Source organism: Dreissena polymorpha, chromosome 6 (assembly GCF_020536995.1).
Source record: "Dreissena polymorpha isolate Duluth1 chromosome 6, UMN_Dpol_1.0, whole genome shotgun sequence".
NCBI lineage: Eukaryota > Metazoa > Mollusca > Bivalvia > Myida > Dreissenidae > Dreissena > Dreissena polymorpha.
In genome coordinates, this window is record NC_068360.1 from 15,036,969 (window position 1) to 15,061,723 (window position 24,755).

A 24,755-nucleotide genomic window follows, 5' to 3' on the forward strand; every position below is an offset into this window, starting at 1 on the left:
TTTTTTACATAACAATTATCATAAACTTCGAGGAACGTCTTAACACATATTTTGCATTTTATAGTAGGTCAACACATACAAAATGTAACACGCAATCTAAATATAAACATATGTAATAACGTAATTCTCAAAGTCATAATAAGATTTCATCTACATTACACAATTTAATTTATATTACACATCGCTTCCATTGAATATATGAAGGTAATAAGAAAGACCACATACACGTTCTCCACTTTTGTTAAGTCGAATATTGTACTTGCATTATGTAACATTGATGTTCTAGATTGTAATAATATATATGCTGTTTCTTACCTCTTGGATAGCATTTCCCTGATATGGTGTTAAATTCTTGACCACACACGCATGTCCGAGGTAAAATATCCCCACACACTGCTCCATGAACCGACTCACACTCTGCTGTGGAATTGCAGGGGCTTCCAAGTCCTGCAATGACAAGGTGTTATTTTCTATACGTAAAAAGTTTGTCGTAATGTTTGACCCAAAGTTTATTTTTTTCTACAAAAAGCGTTTCGATTTTTATTACCGCACTTAAGTGTAACCACATGATGGCATTAGTGTATACATGCAATTGAATAATCACTTAGTGCAACACACTCTATCAATTATTACCTTTGCTAACGCATCCTCTAGGCGTCAGCATTGCCGTCACGTTGCAAACGCATTGGCCATTTAGACAGATTGTCCCTTGCAAGCAATCCCATTCATAATTGCAATCTGTGAATGGTATCATGTACATAATCATTAAAATCGAAAACGAAATAAACAAAAAACGTTTGATTCAGAAACATACCGCCCTAAGTTTCCGTATGTAGATTTGAGCCATAGTTTGGTTTAAACATGTTTATTTCGGAATGCATATACATGACTTACATACACAGTAGTATGTGGGTTGATCTAGCTAAACTAAGCTTATTGTAATGATCAATGCAATGGTTTATGAACAAGATTACACCAAGATCCCAGTGTAATATATGTAACTAATCACAACAACACCCAACGTAATTTATGCTTTAATTTCATGACACGGTTTAGGGGATTTATATTTTATAGTACATTTTACATTGCCTTCATTAAGCTTTGAATGCTTATTACATTAACAACTGCAAGTTAGATGAAGGGCGTGTCAGTTGAATTACCAGTAATTGTTATGGTAACTTCATAGTACATGCTTAAATAATAATAATCATAAAAATGCAAGTTAAATATACATTTAGGATCACATCCAGTTGCTGATGGCATGTGGGTAGGGTAACACTGGCATGTGTTCGTCTCGTTGCTACAGTAGGATCCTCCGGGGATGTTGTTACACTCAGTTGTCCCTCTCACACACATATCGCCCGGGACTGCATACACATACATTCAGTTTATACAACTACCGATATATATCAAATTACTATAAAGTAATAAAACCAAATACAGATGTTAACGGATAAAACTCCTTACGACGTTTACTTTTGCCACATCTTTCTTATATAATTAGATTGTTGGGGTAGGTATCTGTTTGCAGACTGTTAGTAAGCAGATAGTGGCTGCTAATTTGTATAAGAATTTTAGACGCTGAAATAATACAGCCTTTGCATATCCTATTCCATCCCTAATGGGAACGCCAAACAACATAATTTACCTCTTGTAATGTTCAAGTTTCTGATCCAGTGGTAAGAATCAAAATCAGGGTAGCACGTGTACTGGTCATCATTTGGATTTGTATCATTCTCGAAGAAGCATCGTCCGTTAATGAAGCATATCGACAGGGGCACCTGACGTGAAATTATATTGCCTTATGAATACGCTTCTTTCAGACAAAAACATTTTTTAAACTAGAATATCGTAATCTTAGCTTTTCCTGTAGGACAAAAAGTGTTACATTACCCTTGCCATGATTACTTGTTATATAGATGACCATGCGGAAATGTTGGTTGACAGAAAAGCGTTACAGTTTTTCACGTAAACATCGAGCAGCGCAAACAATTATATAGTACATAACAATCCACAAAACAATATTTCGATGATACGAAATGTAGAAATGAGCAACAATAGAATATGTCTCGATTAAGCAAAAACAGAAGATTAAAAGGAATGTCACATCCATGATATGAATAGACCATTCTATTACGGAAACGTTATCACACATCTCATATGTATAACGTGTGCTTACACTTAGATTTATTCCGTTTTGAATGAAAATATTGCAAACACGTGTATTTTGTTTAAGTTATTTTTCATGATAAGGTAAACGGTGTATCAACTTCAAACACACTGGGACATTGAACGTATGCATGGATGCGTAATGAAATGCGTGTAGGTCCGTTGTTATGTATCTCCTTATTTTACTTTAAAATATGTATACAATCATGTACATTTGAATTTTGTATTGATGAAATCCGATAGATAAATATTTGGAAATTTATGCGAATCATGCAAACAAATATGAGTGTATGGGCATAGTTACGCAATACAGATAATATGGTGTGTTTTACGCATGGCTAGGTAGAGCGCTTCATGGACATATTTGCGAAAAGTGATGATAGTACTACTCATGATATAACATATAATATAATGCACAAAATCACGCACATTCGGTAATGTACTAACACATGTGAACACACTATTATGTTTTTGTTCCTGATTTGTGTTTGCAAACTACAACACAACCCTACATCACAACGGTTCGGTTTAACATATTAACCTGTTTGAGGTCTGTGTATATGTTGAATGCTTTGCTGTAGATTGCTGGACCAGACGCTATAGTGCCGCCCTGCTCATAAACAGTTACAGCGCAGCGAATCTAAAATTACAGTTTATAATTTCTGCAAAATATATATTATAGTTACGCACAATGTGTACATTAATTTAACTAAGATGGTCATGATGGTCTTGCAGCGCTCATCTGGGTTCCTGGTACACACATTGTCAAAAACTTGGTGACAAGGTGAGCACAATAGCTTGCTTTGAGCACTTTGTGCTCATGTGAGCAAATATAGTTTACATATTTTTCAAGGATGTTGCATTTATACTAGAGGTAATGTTTGGTTAATTGTTGACCTAATATCGCTTTTACTTTTTTCTAGATGTTGTTTATTTTGTATGTTTGTATTTCGGAGAAAACAATCTATATATAACGTTATTTGAACAGTCAATGCGACTATATCTTTTAAGAAAACATACATTTTCAATCCTACAGTGTTCTCCGGACGTTGAGAACAAACGAGAATGAAGGTCATACTGGTAGGCATTATATGGTGCACCCATGTCGTGGACAAGCAATGATTCTTCAGCATCTTTTCCGGAAACCCTGACGATAAAAGCATTACACATATTGATTTACCAAACAGTCGAATGAGTTTTGCAACTTTTAACATTAGCCTAGATACCAAAGCTTATGAAATGAATAGTTTATAACTAGAGGGTTCAAAACCCTGTATTAAGATTATTCTCCTTGTCATCTTAATGGAGTTTAATTATTTCGTAATCTCTAGGATAATTGTTCATGAAATTAATATTTCGAGCCTTTACAAATCAAACAGTTTTTAATTTAAGTATTATTTCTTATATAACGACAAAAACGCATCGAATAGTAATTTATCTTTTCCAATAAGTTCATGTTCATTGGCTGTCAGTACCTTATCATTTGTTATTAAAAAGTAAACAATTGACAGACCATTCGACTTTATGAGGTTTCCCAGGAATCGGCACAAAGGAACACTCGAGAAGTCCCATCGATGTTTCAATATTTACTTCGCCGACCGTAACTACGTCCGGACGAATAATTGGGTCCCACACCGATATTCCTGCGTGGCCTACGGTGCAATTAGATTTCTGTGAGCATTTCAGGGTACCTCTGAATTCGTTTCGTTGTATAATAAATTGTGTACTGCCCACGGTTTGGTCGTTCATTAAACTAGAGTCTTCGTAATTGTGCATCAGTTCTTTTTCACTGGGGCAGTGGCATTTGTAGAACATTTCATCGAACTCAATGTTGTGGTGATTCGTAGGATTCAAGAGACTGTCGCTATTTGCAACTCTAAACGCACATACATATATTAATTAATGCCATTTTTGCACACAAATACAGCTTAAAATAAGTGTGTATAGATAGCGTCATTGATATCTTGGTTATAAATCGATCACGTGAAAAATAAACAAAGCAATGATAAAGAAAACGCTAAATACTGTTAAATAAACAAGACATTTAGTAAACTGTTACCGAGGTAATAACGATTTGCTACTGTTATATCTAACTGTTATATCGTAAAGTCTCTGTTCAACAACGTAAATACCAACCTCCAACTTTCAACAAATCCTGTGGATTCTGTCTTGAATTTACCATTCTTGTGGCGGTACTCTTTGAAGTTGAATGCAGTTATGCCGGTCTCGAAGGATGACATCCCTGCCAACGTCGTCAGTGTCATTTGCAGTGAACGGGATGGGTGGTTGGTGTCGATCTTCAGAAGCACTCCGTTGGTGAGGACAACATAATGGCTTTCCAACGGCTTAATATTCTTGAAACAAAAATAATATATTATATTAAAGTCCCCAAATTAATGAAATCATTATGTAATGAACTTTATAAACATGAATAAATAATATATTTGTCTAAATGATAAATGGCGGAATGTAGCAAGCAATTTACAATACATTAAGCGCACTCCAGAATTTTATAATTGGTAGCCTTATGTTTATTTATGCACACATGTTTTTGCGAAACACAAAGAGTTTTGCAACCTTTAACACGAAACTACACTGTAATATATCCACGGACGATATATTTTCCTTTTCAAGTTTTATTTTATGTCTTAAGTGTTTTTTTTAACAAATAAGCTGCAGATACAACAGCTAGTTGTACATCTCATACTTATGTTATATGTAAAAAGGACAAACCGTCATATAGCTATGAGAATAAAACACATCCAGTAGTCCATCTTCCTCCTCGCCAATATGTAGGAATCCTATTAGAGTCGTTGCTCCGCATGTGTTGACAGTGTATACTTCATTCCCGTTGCGAAAGGTGATGGCACAAATACATATTTGATTGTACTTTCCACATTCTTCTGATTTCATTTGGATCTGAAAGAAAATACTTATTTATTAACATGTTAAAGGATACTGATTTATACGGTAATTAACATACCACACGAGTGAATTTACATATTTTAAAATGAAATTTCGCAGCGCATACATACCTCCACAATATGGTTTGTCCCTTTTAACAATAGAAACTCTCCTACTTCATATATATATAATGTTACCGTTTCGTTCCTGCAAAAAGATACAATCTAATCCATTTTATCTGCAATTCGGCTTTTCTTTCTTATCATACGTTATATATTTTGAACATGATTAAACATGTGCTTTTCACATTTAAATTTACCATTCATTTCTTTTTCTGAGTACCGGCCCACTATCCCATTCTAGTGTAAGAAACGTGTTCTTGGGAACAATGTTTGGGTCCACAAAGTACAGCTAAAACAAAACAATAGCATTAATACAAAACATACGCAATTAATGTTTAAAAGGCGTAGGTCCTAATGTGTTCGTGACAATAACTTTATTTTTGCATACAATCGTTTTATAATATATACTAACACATATAGTTACAGATGTAAGTTTATGAATCTAAACCTCTCACACCGGTTACAATTGAACTATATACATTTTTTATTTCCTATTTTTGTTAATTCATAAATGTTGCATACGTAACTTCTAAAGCAGCCAATCAAGACATGTGCAATAAATCAAACACAAGTAAGCCGTTCAAAGTGTTGATTATATAATATGCTACGTTTTTGTGTTTTTGTGTGTTTCTTTTTACATTACGTTGCATGTACCTTTATATCTGGCATTCTGTACCCATCCCAGATCCCATGTTTGAATTCAAGTTCACTAAACGATGCTTTGAATAGGGTTCCTTGCTCATATACACCATCTCTAGACATGCTCACTTTTAGTCCATATGAGTTACGATATTCGATAACATTGCCAAGTGAATCGTGTTCCCAATGCGTGTTGTGGTATCCTTTGTTGTTTGCCTGTTCTGCATTGATACGGATACCACAGAGATGATGGGTCCTTTCTGGCTGGTATGTAACGCATTTACCTTCTGTTGATACGTCCCACTTTAACTCACACATGCTAACTCTTTCGTAATAATAATTATGAGATATATATTGACATCCGAACGGAGTGTTGGTCAGCCATGGGATTAATACTGCACCGTCGTCAAGTGTCATTGTAGTTACCCACTAAAAGTTAAAATCATATCCTCAAATCACGTGTTAATTAAACAAAACTTGATATACTGTTGATTTAGCACTTTAAAATATAGATGTTAAAAAACACTGGGCGATGCTCCCGAATGCGCTTTTTCAAGCAGTAATGCAAGTAGACCATACAAATATCATTAACAATGACCGGACAAGCAATTAAAGAAATCATACACTACATAACAATAACTGTCAATTTAACAAAAATGTTCCATGATTGTAATACAATCTAACTAATACGTGTAAGTAGTTCGCTCCCTTTACTTTCTGGTAATTAGTAATTATTGATGTAGTTTCCGAAACACTTGAGCTGAAGCCGATAGTTCCATAGATAAAGCTTTGATACTAATTGAATAATAATTATGTACGTGAAGAATGTCCTATAACAAACACAAACATTAAATCGTAGTAGTAGTTTTTACTTTAGTTTGATACTGATAAAAATTCTTAATAATTACGCCAGCGATGAAGCTGATAAACAAATTCGATCAACAACGTCTGACTGAGAAACGGACATCTATATGCTCTATGAAATGTTATAAGGATTTCATTATTGAATTAAAAACTCACGGGATACAACCCAACGTATTCCGGCTCACTAAACACTGGCGTTGATCTACTACCAAACAGAGTTTCGGACCACTGGAAGGAGCACTGGATCTGTAAGCACAAAGGTACTGTCAATATCATTATCAAAATGTGCATAACATAAAATGGATTTCGCTTAATGCAGATCGAGCTCGTTTGAATAAATGTAATTGCATTTTGGGTCAAATATTAGTTACAGCGAATGATGATGTGAAAATAACTAGTTTCAACGCGGTCATAAACCGTTTACCTGTGTTAACAGTTTTAATTTGCGCTTTGCTAAAGGCTCTATTTACTGTGCGTTGACGACGGCGTATGGAAATTTTCGACACCAAGGGCATTATTAAAGATGATCACTTCACATGTGTATAATGATTTCCAACAAACATGACTCCATTTTTATGAGGAGCAATACATTATTGAATAGAAACTTGGATTGGATGTGACGATGTTTTGCCATAGGCGCATGATTTGAACATAGAAGAGACTTTAATTTGGTGCAACATATCAAAGGTAACAGGCCAGAGCGTTGTAATTTTAGACGATAAATTTAAATTTATTTTGCGATAAAAATCTATAACAAACACAAAACCAATTGCTCCTGGATGTGTCCAAATTAGACCAAGGGACATGCTGTGAACAAGATTTGTTAATGATTTATATCAATCACCAAAATGATGTAGGCTTTTTTATTTCCTTAAATTTTGTGTAAACTTTATAACTCGCATCAACCATAAAATCTTTTTAAAATCTTGATTAACTCTCTTGACCTTCATAATTATACCGCTGCCAACAACGCTTTGAACACTTTGGGTAGCGAATGACCCAATTCTTATTCCTGTGAAGTTTGTAAAAAACAGCCAAACTTTTAAAGGCGATATGTCATCAAAATGAAAATTTACTGATGTTTTATAATGAAAGGCGGATGGCACACGATGCACGACACACAAACTGGCCTCCGAAAAGCTCAAAATGATCATATTGAGAACGTATTTTTAAGAGCAAGATAACACGATCAATTTATTTCGAAAAAATGCAAATATTTTTTATGTTTTACTTCAAAACCAGCAGTGAATTGACCACATTCGTCTTGTAATTGCTTTTCAGTGAGGCGTGTATCGTACGACCTTTGGCGTGAAAACGGCCCGACCCTTTTGCAGTTCCTGCCCGCAACATACCTGATACCAATATAATAAAAATGCATCAAAAGGATTAACCAATATTTTACTTTTCATAAAATATGCGTGAAGACAATTGTTTGCCTTCCATTATAAGTTCACGTTAAAACTTCTTTAGAAATAGCTTTTTGTTTTAATTATATGCACTGCGTTTTTGTTATGTTTATTTATTGTGAAAGCAATCACTTAAAATGGAAATACTTTACTAAAATGCAACTATGTATAAGAATGTTTTTCTTTTAACTATTATCAGTTTGAAGAACCACTGAAACGCATTGCTTCTAATTTACATTTCACACACAAAAAAAGCCAACATTTTCAAATGATAAGCTGTCACAAAGGAATGTCGGATACGTTTATCTTATGTTCTTCACGTACAATAAATAAACGCAATAACATATTTTTTCGCACACGCATCCCATTATTGACACTGTATCATCAATTCAAACGTATATGTAAAGTCTTAATGATTTAGAAAATGCAAATACTTATATAAGTAAGTTCCAATGACTTTCATATTACAATAATAAACATACCAATGGACAGTGTAAAACAACCAGTCGTCGAGAAAGTTGTAATGTGAACATCCTGGGCAGTCTGGGTAAAATTTGCTTGGTCGGTTGTCGATCAAGCACTCAAAAACCAAATAAGGTTTTTCAATCCAGTAATCATACACATTTATGTTATATTCCATATTATGGTAAATGTGTTGGTAAACTTTCGCCCTTTTATAAGATTCATAAAAGACTGAATTTGACGTACGGCCTGTATCTGTAAAGAAAAAAGATATAGTTTAAATTTTATTTATATCAATGCATTACTTTTGCATCATCATATTTCAAATATTCACATAGGTAACTAGTAATGATTTAAGAAACAACATCAGATTACAAATAAGCTTAACATAATAGCCAATGACCATAAAGGCGTTGGCATTGCTACATATTAAGTGCGATAATAATAACACATATTCCGTTTGTTAAATGTTAAGTTTAAAACGTGTTCGTATCATCAAAGTGTTATCAATATGACTTCTTACCAACACAATATGCTGAAAATGCGAGCGGTGTAGGGTACAGATATAAATGGGTTTTGTCTCCACACATTCTCAGCTTCACTTGGATGTCTTGTAATGGGTTGTAATCATCAATGCCCATTACTCTCATTGTTTTTGTAACTTCATGACCAGATGCTAGATCTGATGCAGTGAGCTCTTCTGTAATATATTTTATCACATTATCAAAACATAGTACAGAGATCTTACTATTTTAGTGGGCGAGTTCGCAGTTAAGAAACAACATGGATTTGAGAAAAAAAATAAGAACAGAATTTTCGATACATTGTGCTTATTGAACATGCTGATATTTATTCTTTGTTAATAAATATTTAATATATACTTTATATCATTTTAATTTTAGCTAGTTTTTTTATAATCGGAAAACCAAACTATGTTTTTTATAAAATACAAATTGTTCAAATGTAACTGTATTACACATGCTGTGTTCATGTTGATTCGCTCAACACCAATTTTTCAAACATACTTAAATCAATTTGCATGCGAAGCCAAATATCAAATATATCAGTCGTTAAGAGGTTAACACATTTTTAAAAACGCGCACACAACTTGTTTAAACAAGCACGTTGTGATATTGCTAGTTTGGATAAAAGAAACGTAATCCTCTTACGATAGCTGAAGAAAAGGCCTATCTTTTGAAATACCGTTCCGTGTATTGTACACGGGCCCCTCGGCGTACGAACATCCACCGACGCGCATGTTAAACCACAAATACGTACCTGTCAGAACAACCGGGTATTTTGTTCCACAATCACCAGCCTTGACATCGCTTGCAGCGCTAAGTGCATTAGATCGACCGATGTTATACCATCCGCTTTGTAACAGATTGTCGCGGACAGGTAATTCCTTGTTGCCAAGGTGGTAACCAGGGGAACGTCTATACAGATCTGGAAGCTCTGGAACTTGGTCGCTGCAACTTCCCGTTTCTATTTTAACATATGTTGTCAATGAATCACCATATGTGCTCAACAAACATGCATTAATATAGTATAACTGGTATGAAAATAATATATATATATATGCAATATGTTCATCGCAAAAAACTTCAAACTTTATCTCATGTTGTTGACTTTCGAATTAATGTGAATAACAAGCAAGTGAGTATATATAATGCAACTTGAGGAAGTAAAATGCCAGAGCGTCTACATGTGCGATTGATTTATATACTCAATATAAATCGCTTTCTAGCTTATGATTGTACAGAAATGAAACAATATAATACACCAACGATGAAGTAACCTGGTTCATAAGGTTTGATGCATTTGCCTTCGTCTTCAATATATCCATCCACACAGCTGCAGTATAGGTTATTATTACATCTTCCATTTATGACTTCTTCGCAGTCGGCATCAGTCGCGCACGTCAAACCGAGCACTTAATGTCAAAATTAATAATACACAAATCAAAATGTATTAAGAGCACCATAGGGCGCGACTACTAGAGCAACGAACCAGCAAGTACAAAGTCATTTAGAGATTGATTTTTGATTTATAATTAAAAAATACATGTATTGATATTAACAACATTATTTGAGTCGCGTTCTGAGAAAGCTGGTCATATTGCATGTGCGTAAAGTGTCGTCCCAGATTAGCCTGTGCAGTCTGCACAGGCTAATCAGGGACGACACTTTCCGCCTTAACTTGATTTTCGGCAAGGAGGGACTTCCTTGAAACAAAAAATACCATAAAAGCGGAAAGTGTCGTCCCTGATTAGCCTTTGCGGACTGCACAGGCTAATCTGAGACGACACTTTACGCACATGCATTAAGCCCAATATTCTCAGAACAAGACACATTATATTTGGTTTTGCAGGATGAAACTTTAAATGAAATAAATAGGTGTTGCTGCGATTGATTCATTTCCGTCCAGATGTATGAGATAGATGGTCTTCGCTTCGTTACGCTATTGTTATGGTACAACGAAAAAAATTCAAGTGTTGTTAAAACTGGTAAATGTGAAAAGGTTAATATAAAATGTATGCGCCATTTTTAAATTCAGCACCTTTAAAGCAATAGTCTCCTGAGTTCCGATATCCCGGAAGACATGCGCACACCCTTGTTTGGTTACACTCCGTATGTTGGGCAAACGTGCACGACTCCTCATACTGGGAACAATCCTTGCCAAGCACTGGCGAGATAACAAAGTAACGAAAGCGATTTATTATTACACAATTCTTACTATCGGTGATGTCCATATGCATGCATTCGGCATACGTCATGCAAAATATCACATAATGACTAAATTATTATATTAAGGACTTAATTCAGGTTTCTGATGAAAGTATCATAAATGTATCAATATAATGTTACGGTGAAAATTACAAATATCTAATTACCTACTAAAACATATCTCATTATTTAGCGTTTGCTTTCTTATGACAAGTTAATGTTTTATGCAAATGCTGTATCTTAATCAATAGGTCATAAATACATTGAACGCACCCAATTTGCACTCTCCGACAATATCTCCAGACATTGTGCCGTGATTACATAATACATCTAAAACAAAGAACATATTAAACAATAACATCCGAATATTATCCGCTTCTGATTATACAAACAGCATAGCATAGAGAGCAGTTTGTACATAAAAAAATAAGAATAATACACAAGAAGATATACACAACAACAGTTTTGACAGAAGAGCGGTTAATTATCCTATTTGGAAAGTCATCAACAGTTTCATTCAACGGCCATCGAAAAAAACTTTAAATTGTGTGCCAGTTTTATACTGTCATTCAATGGGCCAAGCTATACAAAAGAAACGTAATTGCTTATATTTGTAAATTGTTGTCGCACATGTACATTTAATATTTTTTCTCGCACCGTAAAAGTAATATACTTCTGTAAAAAAACTTAGTTTAAAATAACGCACATTTATTTAAGGCCATATGAAAAGAATACCAGGTGTGCAAACATCCACATTGCTGCTGTATGATTCGTAATAACCAGCTGCCGGATCTATGTTGAAATACTGCGTTATCTGTACAGTATTTCGATAGGCGTTGTTTCCGCATTCGCAGGTCAGGCTTGTAGGAGAGCACGTGTAGCCATGTGCATTGATCTGCGAGTCACCCATACAGTCTTGAAGCGACGTACAGCTCATCCCATAGACTACACAAGTATTTAATGAACTCAATATAAGCTGCATGAATGTGATTAGACATCAACATACGATAAATCCTTAATATCACCCAGTAAATGCACTTTTCGATTGGCGACACAAGACGAAATGCCTAAACAAAAAGGCAGTACGTAAAATTTTTAAGAGAGAGACATGTTTTCCATACGAAATGCCGTCTCCTCATGAGGTACATTAGTGGTTGGTTGTTTAAAAAAAAGCGTATTGAATGCAAAAGTTACAGTCCCGACATGATTTTTATGGCCAAATTTGATACGTGTGACATTCAACTTTGAGGTAGCGAGACGAGTAATACACGCGACACTTTGACTTATGATGGATTGCTTTTGTACCAAGTTATTTTAAAATCCATCGCTACACGGCAAAGTATCGAGACATATATATTCGTACTGTTGTATGGCCAATTTTGACCTTTGACATCTAAGAGAGACCCTGACCATTGTGGTATAGAGACCGTTGTTACACTTGACACGTCATCTTGTGATAGTCTATATGTATGCAACGTTGTTTCAGAAACCATGAATATATTTGAATCTATTGTTGCGACATGAATGTTCAATCTGTTACTGTGAAACCATTATTAATCGTCAGGCATTAATTTTCATAAATTTCGTCAGTCGACCGATCGGCGAATTTAAGATCCCAACGAACAATCATGCTCTATGTTTGAATAAAAACAAACACTGAGTTGAACAATATTTTAAAACTTTACCGTAGACATGAGGCATTCAATTCCAACATAATCCATGCACACATTCACTGCTGTTTCGTAATCAAGATTAATCCGGTTTTGACACAAAGGGATGTAGATTACACAAGGTACTTAACTGACACGTTACACTTCTTTAAAACGCGTGTGCAGTACAGCTGTATCGAATGCGTTGACTTCGTTTATGTAGAATGGTAATGAATTAGCGCTAATTGTTTATAACTTTATTGTCCATTAGGTGCATTGTGTTTTTCAGGGGTGTTGCATATTAGCCATCACGCAGCGAATGCCGATGAAAGACAGTAAAGCAAATGAAAAGATGACGATGTGTGATCAACATGCGTATTTTTCACAAATTAATAAAGACTATTTTAATTGTTGTTTGTTGTTTGATTGTTTGCGTTTAACCACACTTATTACTATTTTAAATGTATCAATTTATTTATTTTTTAATTATTGACATTTACTTTTTAAGAACAAACACACACATAGAGTTTATAATTTTAATGTTGATATCAGAATAAAAAAGCATTTTATTTGAAAAAAAACACTTAACAAACTGGAACCTCTTTTGTATAACACAAACAGTTTTAAAACGGTATTGGCAGCATTTTAATAAAAATCATACCAACTAGAATTACGATTGTTATCAGTATGGCAATTATAATAATAGAAAAAGACTAATGGGCAATTGGCTTCGTTGTTACAAACACTCGTTAACGGTTATTCGATCCCACTTGTCCGCTAATCATAACAATGAACGTGTGAATGGCAAACATTAAGAGGGTCCATTACTGTGCCTTGATAACAAAAGACTAGTTAATTGGCATGTGACAAACAGGCCCCACCTCCTGCAGTGATTCTCAAGTGTGTTCCCGCATTCGTACGATTTTTCGCAACTGCGATTGATCGCGAATATGTATTACACACAAATCGGATATTGGCTGACGCATTTTTTTAAAATTTAAAATCAGAAATCGGCGAATTAAAGTGCTGACGAAATCGTCATTTTTATAAAAATGACGAAATTTTGTGCTGTCGAAAATAAATGGTTTCACAGTATATGACAAGATTTGATCTTTGACATTTAAGTCTGTCCCAAAACCTTACAGATGGGAGACGGTTGTGTTATTTCAAAATCCATGTGTATATACTATATAGCAAATCTACGGCTAATTTTGCACATACTTACAGACGTAAAGACGGACAGTTCGACTGCTATATGCCGCCTTCTTCAACGTGGGAAGGGTGCATGCGAAATCCAAATCAGATTTTGAATTTCGCGAAATATTAATCCTACATAACCAGTATAGAGCCGTATAATAATAACCCGAGGATGGTAATTTCAACCAAGGCATACCCAATATTAAAAACTACAGCCGTAGCGATTAAAAAAACTGTTTGTATCGTTATGAACAATATAAGTTATATACCATGAAACTGCATATAAATCATGTGAACTCGGGCATTTGCCAGTATATACCCAAGGAACATGAATAAGAAGAGAACATCCTCATGTGTTAAAGCCATTTATATGTGGCTGTAGGTATAGGTATTCAAATAGTTCAAATTGTGTTTCCGGTGTTAAGCTCCGAGCGAGAGGGACATTATAAATTCCCATGCGACATGACAAATGTCTTACGATAGGTATAAGAGCAATAAACACGGGTTATTTCAGAGACCAGTTTAGTTGATAGGTTTTTGATGATACCAGAACTTCCGTACGTAGATGCACTTATTTTTTATGTTTAACAAACTAAGCTACACGTGTATGTCAAAAATAAACGTTTACAGATACCCGACTTCTTCACTTACTCGGTTGACATCCGAGGCCGTTTGCAGTTCTCTTATACCCAGGCGAGCAAGAGCAGATATTTTCCACGTTGCAGTAGTAGGCCTTGTAATTTGAGTACACTGGTCCGTGCACGTAATGAGTCATTGAGTAAAGGTGGTACATGTAAATGTTTGAGGACGGGTCGTCGCAGACGGCAAGGTCAGAACAGGGCGCTCCCAGAACTGAAAATTTCATTAAAATTAATAATACGGTACTGTTCAATTTGTATGGAATGTTTCTTTTCATTGGTGCAATTGTCTTAAAGTGTTCTAAATGATAATTTAAATATTATTTACATGTAATTTATAAATGCATTTAAAAAAGATAACCCATTTGAGATAAAGATCAGTAATAATCATATAGTTGCTGTAAATGTTGTGCATTTGTAATATTGGATTTGGTGTATTTTAAACAATTTTGTGCTACATGAACTGTATTAAGATACTAAACATACACTAGGCCTATTATAATATCCCTTCAGTAGTTTATTGCGTAGATGTGCTTCGAAACGCTTAACATATAGTAGTAAATGACTTTTAATACCTATATGCATATCGTGCACTAAAGGTTGGCTCTCAGTCTGGTTACCTTTTATACAGCTTCCAGGGTCCAGTGATCGCAAACCGTAACCCTCAGGACAACGACATTTTCCGGAAGTACATATGAAAGACATCCCGCAATCAATGTCCGTTGTACACTTGGTCTCAAGGGCTAATATAAAACATGAACATCTTGGTTTCAGTCGGTTACATGATATCGACCATTTCTTCAATACAAGTATTTAAAAACAAATAACGCATGTTTTAATTGTGCATTGACTTAAGTAAGTCAGTCAATGTATTTTTTTCCAGCAATTATAGAAAAATCGAAAGAAACATTTGAATGAAACCATAATATTGTATTATAAACGTTATATCATGTGTTCAATTTAAACTGATTAAAACACCCAGTGTCAATTGCATATTTCTATCTCCGTATCTTTTTCTGTGCTACTTTATATTCAATGTAGTTGTATTTCTTTTAACTAGACATTGATACAATGTTTAATATGTAAATCAGTTGACTTGTAAGCGACATAATTATAACATGTAAATTGCTGACATAATATTACCCAAAGTGCATGTGTCATTGCGATCAAAGTAACCCGACTTGCAAATGCATAAACCGCCACTGCAGGTTGTGTTTGACGACTTGCCACAGTCAAAATCGTGTTCACATGTATTGCCTTTGTCTGAAATAACATCAAAGCATCTACTTGCAACTTGCAATGAATTTTTCCTATTTTATTATTGACTTCATTGTTTATTTGAACATTCTACAATAACATGCACGTAGCATATTACTTACATGACACGCAAACACCGTTTTCCTGGTGCCAAAAGTCAGCATTGCACGAGCAAAAGTTGTTCAGACACTCAAACCTTTCTGTGTGGGTTTTACAGTCTGCGTTAATCAGACATGAACGTCCCAATACTGTAACAACATATAAGTTCTATGTTCTGCAAAGACTTATTCATGTTTAAACGGTGTAATTGTATAAAATCATCATCAGTTAGATTAATATGACGAATTGTGAGCAAAATTAAAAAAAAAACACGTGATAAAAGTTAAGCATGAACTTTATTAGAAACAAAGAAAACATTTAAAATGTTCTAATTGTTTAAGTATTCAAACAAAATGCAGGTATGATGATACAAGAAAACTTGATTGAGAGCTTTAGGAATACACGAATTTCATTTTTGTCTAATCTACAATGTAAATAAAATATAAATAAATGCGTAGGCACATACAACAATTCGAAGTTTGGAGGGCGATATACAATCAGTTATTACGTTCATATGAATATAAAATAAGTTAATCTACCTTGTGAGCATTTTCCGTTAAAGTGCGAGTATCCGTCCGCGCAGTCGCAGTAGCCTTGCTCCGTGTTGCACTCTGTGTTCTCGAGCACACAATGGCGTGTGTCTTTTGCGGAGCATCGCGCTTAAAAAAAGTTTTTTTGTCCGGATAATATTAAAAATGAAACTAGCATACAAATTGAAGATTGGTCTTAAAGTTTATTTTATAGCACTTCGTATTACATCAAGTTTTAATATTTAACAAGTATTGTTCAATTTCCTAAGGTCAGGACATGTTTGGGGTAGGTTGACGAAACATACCCATGACGTCTTATTAACATAAATCATTATTTAATAATCGCGTTTGCATTACCATATTATCAAGCGTTTACTAATGATAGGTAACTATTCCCGTGTTGTGTTACTAAAGCAGAGAAATGACACATGGGCCATACATGTTCATCGCAAAGTACTTATTAATATAATGTATATAGTACCTGGTTCACAAAAGCCGCTGTCTAGGTTACAGTGTAGTAACGACGTTAGGCACATTATGTCTGGGTTCGTATCGTTGAAACACGATCCTAGGATGTGAAGCAAATGTCGAAAAGATTTAATAAAATAATGCAACATGATTAATTGAGTACTCCATGCTATTATTAAAGCATGTATAAAGAAAGAAAATGTGTTCCAGAACATAGTTAGTTAATTATCCGAAAATCAAATGATAACAGTATTTGATCAAGTTCAACGAACAAATACCAATATTTATACTCATATCTTACATTGGAAAGTTTGAAGGAAATGACTATAGCGTGTTAGATAGTTTTATAGGTTAACACAAATTGTTCGTTTACATTACACGTTAAAGGGGCTTTTTCACGTTTTGGTGAATTGACAAAATTAAAAAAATTGTTTCAGATTCGCAAATTTTCGTTGTAGTTATGATATATTTGAGGAAACAGTAATATTGAATATTTACCTTGCTCTAAAATATCCATTATTTGCATTTTTTGACGATTTAAAAACCTGAAAATCATAAAGCGTTGCAACGCGAAACGATTGAATAATTTGGAGAGTTCTGTTGTTGTCGTTATATTCTGTGATACAACGAGGATAGCTTATATAGAGTATAAAATACATCACTCATTGTATGAGCATGCATGGCCGATTGGTCTAAGCGACAGGCTTTTACTCAAGGGGTCAGTGGTTCGAGCCCAGTTGATTGAAACTTTTTTTAAAAATTGTATTCTTGTTTTTGACTGCAGCTTTTTAGATCCAATCTTTACATTAATCAATATAAAGCATTTAATGACAAACAACTTCAATATATGCCAAAGTCTGCGAAAAGGCCCCTTTAATTAACAAAGACTTTACATATGCTTGTAATAAACTTGGCTTTAGTTATATCGCGCCATATTTAATTTACGTATTCTACGCACCAAAATAAACAATTTCGTCTGTTTTGATAACAATTTCAGTTTGAAATGTATCACCACGAATGTGTTCATACGGTAGTATTTAGAACAAACTCAGGTCACCATGTTTAAATGCCCTGGTTGAAACAAGCCATTAACAGTTATAGTTAGATTAGTGAGTCGTGTAATAGAACGTTTTAGATGTACACGAATTACGTACGGCGTACGCATTCCAGTCGACCATGGTCACAATACGTCCACCACAAGGAATCAGAGCATTCTTTATCGGTCCAGCAACCACTCCTTTGATTACCATAGTATGGATCAGGAACACTGAAGTCTAAAATATAAATACATCAATCCAGTGCAAGTGTAATAACACTTTACCAATTCAAACATGGACTTAAATGAGTATATGTATGTTTCTCTAATACGCATTCTTCTTTGAAATAAACGAAATAATTGTTTAACATGTTAAAAAATATAACTTACTATTGCACCAATAAGTGTTAATGATGCATATATTTGCTTAGTTTACATTACTGCTTACAAACCCAAATCTGGACGGATTAAGCCAATACTTAATGTTAAATGATGACTCATATATGAAAGAAATAGACTACTTAAAATCACTAAACAATTTTAAAACTTAAACACAATGACAAAGTTGCTTAAGCTATTTTTTACAATGAGCGTACATAAACAAGTATGAAAATAAGAGTATGTGCCGTTTGATTATCACTGTTTTGTGAACATAAGTGACATTGTGCGACGATTAACTTAATGTGTAACAAGTGCACACATACCGGTAATGTATGCTACGCACATTGTTTGTAATATTTGTTCCAAACAATTTATAGAAAGAATAACAACATGCATGTATATTTAAATTCTCAAGCAAAACCCTTACCAGAATTCGGATGACACAATCCAAACTCGTCGTGTGAATAGCCGTAGTTACACTGGCATGTGCGGCCCGAGTTGGCCGTTGCATGGCAGTCGGAATGGGCAACATACTGACATGTACTGTCGTCAGTGCAGGTTTCGCCAAGGCCTGGACAATGACGTGAATTAAAACATAAAATCAGTACGGTCATAAATACGGTCATATATACTTACGAGTTAATGGACATACACTGTTGGTTCGTGTGGTAATGAAAACAAGCCATATGGGCGGAGTAATCCCATATGATAGCAGCGTTTACGTGCGTAAATATACTCAAAGTTTAAATAAGGCGATGAACGGTTTAATATTTGTTTGATATCAAGTTATTACCTTTAGGGTAACAGTCGCCAGCAATGGTGTTATAGTGGTTTTCACAAGTACATGTCCGAGGTTCGATAATCCCGCACACGGCTCCAGGTATGTGTGAACATTCCGTACTATCATAACAGACACTCCCAAGCTCTGAAACATAAATATCACTTTACGTAGCTTTAGTATTTATTATTTGGACTTTAGAGTTATACATAATAATAAACATTATTATGTTTTGCTGTAAAATTTAAAGAAGTATAATACGCACCAAGTATTTTCCCCTGGTTAACTGCAAGGTATACATCATTTTTCAGAAGTAAATGATATAATTGTTATGATCAAAAGAAAACAAATCTGAATCAGAGAAAGATGTAATTTCAACAAAATTTAAATAATATAATAATAAGAATTATATATCACAGTTAATACTTTTTGCTGCACATCCGTGAGGTGTTCGTACCGCCGTGACACTGCATGCACAGAAGCCGTTGACACATTGGTATCTTTCATAACTGACATCTGGTTCACCTGATCCAGTTGTTTGCGGACAGTCCCAATCCATTGAACAAGCTAAAACAATACGTTTCTTATTCATTCATTTTAATTTATTGTTTGAAACTTTTGTTGTATCAATCTTGAGTATGATACCCTACTTATTTTTTTTTTTTATGTTTGATTCGTATAACCTAACAGTTAGTTATAAAAGCAATCTACATAAAGTAACACCTTACACAAACAAAGACCACCCAAAAAGTAAAAACATGTATTAGAACTTATATACACGACTTTTAACACCTTTTCTTCACAACTGTTTAGTTTAAACCTATTTATTTTAGCTCGATTGCATAGAAAGCCTGATGCTTATTTGAAACGCTATCGATTCCGTTTCCTTGAACTAGAACCCGTACTTGGTGTCTATGGGGAAAATCTAAAGAACGCTTCCACGAAGGGGTCGAACCCGAGTGTTTGATTTGACGTAAAATCCGTTTCAAATTGTTACTAACATATAGCAGATTATGCCAGGAAGGTGAAACACAGGATCACTTCAACTATGTTACCATACTTAATACAAACTAATTTTACACATCTTTTACTGATTAACAGATTGCTCATATAATGCTATGAATGATATCTAGAACGTAAACGTTTAAAGACAGAACTTACATATTGCCATGCATTCCGTTCCTGATAAGGAATGAGCCGGGAAGCATTGGCATCTTCCAGATGAGTCACAATAGGCTCCCCCTTGCACGAGCTCACACTCACCAGAGCCCTTGAGGCAGGCATCTCCCGGCACTATTTTTGTAACAAAGAATCAGACGAATAGCACAACTCTTCGACAAGACTTGCTAAAAAGCATACCATTTAGATGTATATTAATCAATGATTATCTTTACTATTGTGACGAGGTTGCTATTTTAACACTAAGTAGAATGTAACCTTCACGAAGAATGTTACGTGTCAGTAGATGTGTAATAAGACTGCGCATGGGTATATGTCTCGCGCGCTATTTTGGCGCAGAACATTCAAGATTTCAAAGCAGCAAAACGTGCTGTCTTTCTTTATAAGCGCAGCAGCAGCCAGTTTCTAGGTAAACGTGTTATCTGTATACTTTCAACTGTTGCTATTATTTGTTTCTGTCCAGAAATAGATTCTGTTGTACTGTATCTTTTATGTTTTATAAATGACCTCGTTTGTCTTGGAAACAAAATGGCAGTTGATTGATTTTATTAAACTTAATTTTCTTATTCACGAATCTTTCATGATGCACCTGCTTTAACTTACAGCAGTATTTATGCAGAAATGGTAGAAGGATCAACCTCTTAACACCACTGAGAGAGGTAGAACAAAAGGGAGAAAGGCAATCAAATCCTTTGTTTGGTAAGGGCATAGAGAATATCAATTGTTAGGTTCAACTGTATATATTATTTATATGATGAATGTAATAAGTTCGTGCTTATGTCAAGGTGTATGGTTTTGTTCGCTTGTTGTAGACAAGTCATTCTTAAGGTTATTTAGTTTGTATGTTTTTATCAAGACAGAGAGTTTACACCATTACCTTGTCCTAATCCATATTTAAAGGCACAACTTATAAATCCTATTTGTTCTACTTATTTTAGTTAGATACATTTAAGGAATCGTATCTGTCATGTTCATGTTCATATTTATATATTTTGTTACAAACCAAGATTATTAGGTAATCTAGCACTGATCAGGTGTGTTGGAGGTTCGTATATTTTCAGGTTGTTAGCCTTAGCTCGGTGTTGAACCATACATGTATCTCATTTATGTGTTGTGAACATAAAACTGTAAAAAGACTACCAGTCTTTGTTATCTCCTGGACCCCAAGAAAGTTACACTATTTTATTGTAATGACATTGTCCTTATTCCATATTGCGATTTAAATGAATAACTTTTCAGTGTTTAACCTCTCGTCATGATTTGTATTAATCTGATAATTAATTTCAACTAAACATTGTACTGTCTTAATTTGTAGACACGATAAATGTTTTGCAGACACAAAAGCTATTTAATACGGAGTTAAATTGATCGGAATGTACATATTCTTCAAGTACTCTGCAATTCCTCATTTCAATAAACTAAACGTTCAATGGATGACTAATTAATTAATAATGTTGTTGTTCTAAATCTTAGAAAATAGCGGTGTACGTTTTTTATTGTTTTGTTTAGCTGAAGCAGTGACCATCATATGTAGATTCTCTATGATATACCATTAGCTTCACCATTTTATAAACAAACCTCTTCCCGTTGTCAAGTCTTTAATCCAGTGGTAAGGGTCCATTTCAGGATAGCAGGTATAACCATTGTTGTCTGGATTGGTAGCGTTCTGGTAGAAGCAACGGCCTTTGATTACACATATAGATAGTGGCGTCTGAAAGAATGTATTGCATAATTTGCATATATCAATCTTCGTAAAATGTTATTTCAGTTGAATACATTCTTTGCTATCATTGAGCTGTTTCAAATACATGTAATCAGCGGAATTGTTGCACAATTGTTTGTGTTATACAACATATCGATTACGGCATTTGAAATTAAACTGTACGTCTCCGAATTTATTTATATAATCAATAACAGCTTAAAATTGTATTATAAATATTGTTGTCACTTTATGAACAGTAAACGGACTTTTTAAAGCTTCATGAAAGTATGTTCCTTAAACAGGAACGCATTTGTCGTACAAACGATTAATTGCTATCCAAGTTTCTGGACAGTCGCATGTTTGAAATGACCGACAATTACTCGGTGGTCTTGTTTTCTGTCTAAATGCATCAATCATTTTAATTTGCAAGAATATGAATGCACATTTATAAGATTTTTCTGCGTTGTGAAATTGATTCAACATGCAGTTAAATGCCTATAGAAAGACGCCTTCTAAATTAACATTGAACAGTATCACATATAAATGTACATGTAGACACGAGTGCAAATATATTCTGTATCGCGTTTTGTGTGGCTATATTAAAAAATCAATTTGTTGACAGATGATCATTTTCTTTTACTTTGAAACGAAATATTTGGCTGACGAATGAAGCATTTTAGTTTTTTTTTCTGAAAATGATAAGTCTATGTACGAATACCCACACATGTGTCATTGGCAAAATACATTTCAAACAAATATATGATATAACTTTGCCGGAGCCATACAATATCAAGATCCCGTTTCAGAATGAATGCTCTGCTATAGACCGGGGGACCCGAGTCAGTTATTCCGTCACTCTCATAAACGGTCACCACACACCTAATCTGCAATGTACAAAGGCTGCAATCACCGTACGTGTTGACCTTGTAAGCGTTCAGCTATAGTCATTTGGCGCATTATGTCATTTTATATATACAAAGACATGGTATGGATATATAAATACATATGCCTATGGTAATCGTTTCGTCCGATACAGAAGTAGCAGCGTCTATATTAATTGGAGAAACATAGATCTCATTTCGAATGAGTAACACAATCATATTCCTCGACAAAGATCTGCTATACGCTATGTTGTTTTACAGTTTATGTTAAACTGTTGAAGACAATGAAATATGTTAGTTATTGACATTTAAAATCAATAAACATTTTAATTTATTTATAATATATAAGTGAATAATCACAGTTTTCATTAATAAATAAAAAGATAATGCAGAGGATGTAATCGCGTGACAACCAAGATGGGACCTCCATGCCAAACAGGTATTTTTCGCCGTGTTATACCCTTCATTACTTTAATTATTATTGTTAAAATACCGCTCACTTTCAAGCCATATCAGCAAGACGGTTATAAACGTTTATTTCGTATAAATATTCGCTCTGTATTTCGACTTTACGCGCTGCAGATTTTCTAAGCGGTAGCTTAATTGTGTGATCCGCTAAGAAATTTCGCAGCAAGTAAGGGGAGATATAGAGCGAATATTAATACGATATAAACGCTAAACACTTCTTGCCGATATGGCTGGAAAGTGAGCGGCGTTTTAACAATTAATATAAATTAAAAAGGGTATATAACGGCGAAAACTTGCTGTCTCGGCATGGACGTCGACATCTTGTTTGTCATGTGATTATCACCTCTGTAATGGTATTATACAAAAAACATACTGGGCCTGTATTGCAAGTGTCCCCAGAGGATGTGAACAAATGCGACACGAGATCGTACTGGAATGGGCCCACATTGGAGGATATCTCGTGCAGTAAAAGCGACTCTTCAGCGTCTGTACCCGAAACCCTACATATATATATTTTTTTTTTGAAGAGATTGACAGTTTTTAATTTCACTTAAATTTAAATATTTAAGAATAGCTAGAAATGTACGTTTATATATTACATCTTGTAGACACCGTTTAAAAAATAACGTGAATTCAAACAGATGTTTGGCAAAATGTCTAAACATCAATCAATTTTAATTTAGTTTAATTATTAAAACAAAAAATAGTTGCATATTTTACCACCGCAAAAAGTATAATACTATAGGAGAACTGTTACTTCACCTACGCATAAATAAAGTTTTACCATTCAATTTTGTGGAGTTTGTTTTGCACTGGCTCAAAGAAACACGTCAGATAATTGTCGGATGATATGATTGCGAGATTGTCCACTTGAACCGCATTCGACATACGAATGGGTTGCCAAACGGATGCCCCTTGGTGTTTTATTGAGCAGTTGGATGTTCTCGAGCATTTTAAGGTACTCATGAACTCGTTTCTTATCCCGTATACGCCAGTGGTACTGTAAATGTTGTATCCACCCACAACTATGTCATGGTTTTGCCGAAGCTCGTTTTCACTTGGGCAATGGCATTGGTAGAATGATTCCTCAAATGCTATGCTTTTGTGGTTGATGGGGTTACGAAGGCTCTTGTCAGATGTTACTCTACAAATGCAAATAATATTGATTAGTAAGTACGTGTGTATATGCGCAAATTTCAA

The 24,755-nt window shown here is 34.5% G+C and overlaps 2 long non-coding RNA genes across 2 annotated transcripts; both read right to left on the reverse strand.

Annotated features, from left to right (window-relative positions):
• Positions 1–321: 321 nt before the first annotated feature.
• LOC127834377 (uncharacterized) lies at positions 322–1,360 on the reverse strand. The gene is made up of 3 exons (XR_008027881.1): positions 1,233–1,360; positions 634–738; positions 322–447 (listed from the first exon to the last, which is right to left on the reverse strand). It is a non-coding gene; the product is annotated as an uncharacterized LOC127834377 (long non-coding RNA).
• A 19,141-nt stretch (positions 1,361–20,501) lies between these two features.
• Positions 20,502–23,057, reverse strand: LOC127834474 (uncharacterized). The gene is made up of 3 exons (XR_008027957.1): positions 22,992–23,057; positions 22,083–22,215; positions 20,502–20,618 (listed from the first exon to the last, which is right to left on the reverse strand). It is a non-coding gene; the product is annotated as an uncharacterized LOC127834474 (long non-coding RNA).
• Positions 23,058–24,755: the final 1,698 nt, after the last annotated feature.